We start from the raw sequence: 1,852 nt of genomic DNA on the forward strand, positions 1-1,852 counted from the left end.
GTAACTTGAGCAAATTACTTAATTCTCTGAGCCTCAGTTTCTTCAGCTACATAATAAAGACAACATTGTGGTAGACAGAATTCTAAGATGGTCTCCAAGATTTCTGGTTCATTCTGTACATGCCCTATATGGTTTTGTGGTTGAATGTGCGTGAGACCTATAAACACGATGCATTCCCATAATTAGGTTCCATTATATGGTAAAATAATCATATTTTACAGATGTAATTAAGTGCCCTAATCAGCTGATTTTGATTTAATCAAATGGGATATTATCCTAAGTAAGCGTGCAAGCTCTTAAAAGAGGGTATAGATGGCAGAGAGATGTATTTCTGTTGGCTTTGAAAAAGTAAATTGCTATGTTGTGCAAGCATAATAAGTAGGTGACCTCTTGGAGTTGACTGCAACTTCCAGCTGTCAGCCAGGAAGAAAATGAGAACCTCGGCCCTACAACCACAAGGAAATGAATTCTGCCAATATCTGACTCATCTTGTAAGAGGACCTCTAGCTTCTAAAGAGATCAGATCATCGGCTGACAACTTGATTTTAGCCCGATGATACTATAAACACAAGACCCATCTAACTCATACCCATTGCCCTTTGCATTGCTGAATCACTCCTTTGGTATAAATGCAATTCCAGATTATAAAGCATGAATTTTTAAAAAATGCCTCAGCTAGTAAGGGCAGAAGCAGTGTGGCAGAGGTCCGAGCTGGGCTACACTCCCCCCACCCCGGGCTGCCATGATGGAACTCAGCATTGAGTACCTCCCAGAGAAGCTGCACTGGGACCTGGAGGCGGAGCACGTGGAAGTGGAGGACACAACTCCCACGTTGCATGTCCAGCTTCCGAGTCCTCGTGGTGTCAGCCAAGTTTGAGGGGAAGCCACTGCTTCAGAGACACCGGCTTGTGAACACTTGCCTAGCAGAAGAGCTCCTGCACATCCATGCCTTTGAGCAGAAAACCCTGACCCCAGAGCAGTGGGCCCGTGAGCAGCAGAAATGAGGGACCCAGACCAGCACACCTATTAACTTATGAATCAGGGCCCCCAAAATATAAATAAAATAAAATAAAATGCTTCAGCTATTTCTCTTATAACAGAGGCAAGAAAGAAATAATAAGGTACCACTTGACTCACTATCACTTCCTTTATTATTTTCAAGACTATTTGGGGAAAAATAAACCTGCACAATTGCTCTAAATTCCTCATTTTCTCTTTTTTCTCTACTCCAAATTTTCAAATCCAATTCCTAAATATGGGATAAAGGCTCCTATACAGTAATCTTTTTTCTAAAACTGTAGTCACTGGGTGGGTCATCTTTGTTGTAAGGCAGCTATTTCAGTTAGAGTCTCTCAGTTACAAGTTAAAGGATATTTGACTAAGGTGGTTTAAGCAAGAATCATATTTCTTTATTCCATATAAAAAAAAAAAAAAAGAAGTCCACAATAAACTTTGGCTTAGTGGTTGAACAACTGGAACCTAGATTCTTTCCAGTTTCTACTTTACCATTATCAGGTGTTAGTGATGGGTTTTCTGAGCAAAGCATAGCTGGTGTAGTACCAACCATCATATTCTTAACAGCACACCAAGCAGGAAGGAAGTAGATGATGTCATATAGGGCCTTTATCTTATACCATCCTTTCTTTTATTCATAAGACAAACCTTAATAAAAAGCACTCCAGTAAGACTCCTTTTTAGCTACCATGGGCTTCCATGACTGTTAGCAAAGAAGTATGGAATTGCTATGGTTGGCACAGACCAATACAGCTCACTCCCTGGTGATGGACACATCACCATCCAAACACACTAAGAAGTCTCTTAACACAAAAAGCCAGAGAAATGGCTAACAGAT

The 1,852-nt window shown here is 40.7% G+C and overlaps 1 pseudogene across 1 annotated transcript; it reads left to right on the forward strand.

Moving 5' to 3' along the window:
* The first annotated feature begins 742 nt into the window (after window positions 1–742).
* Window positions 743–1,015, forward strand: LOC309804911 (bolA-like protein 2; annotated as a pseudogene). Its single transcript has one exon. The product of its transcript is annotated as a bolA-like protein 2 (transcript).
* The last annotated feature ends 837 nt before the right edge of the window (window positions 1,016–1,852 follow it).

The sequence above is a fragment of the Mesoplodon mirus genome (assembly GCF_964341445.2).
Source record: "Mesoplodon mirus genome assembly, chromosome: 5".
NCBI classification, from domain to species: domain Eukaryota; kingdom Metazoa; phylum Chordata; class Mammalia; order Artiodactyla; family Ziphiidae; genus Mesoplodon; species Mesoplodon mirus.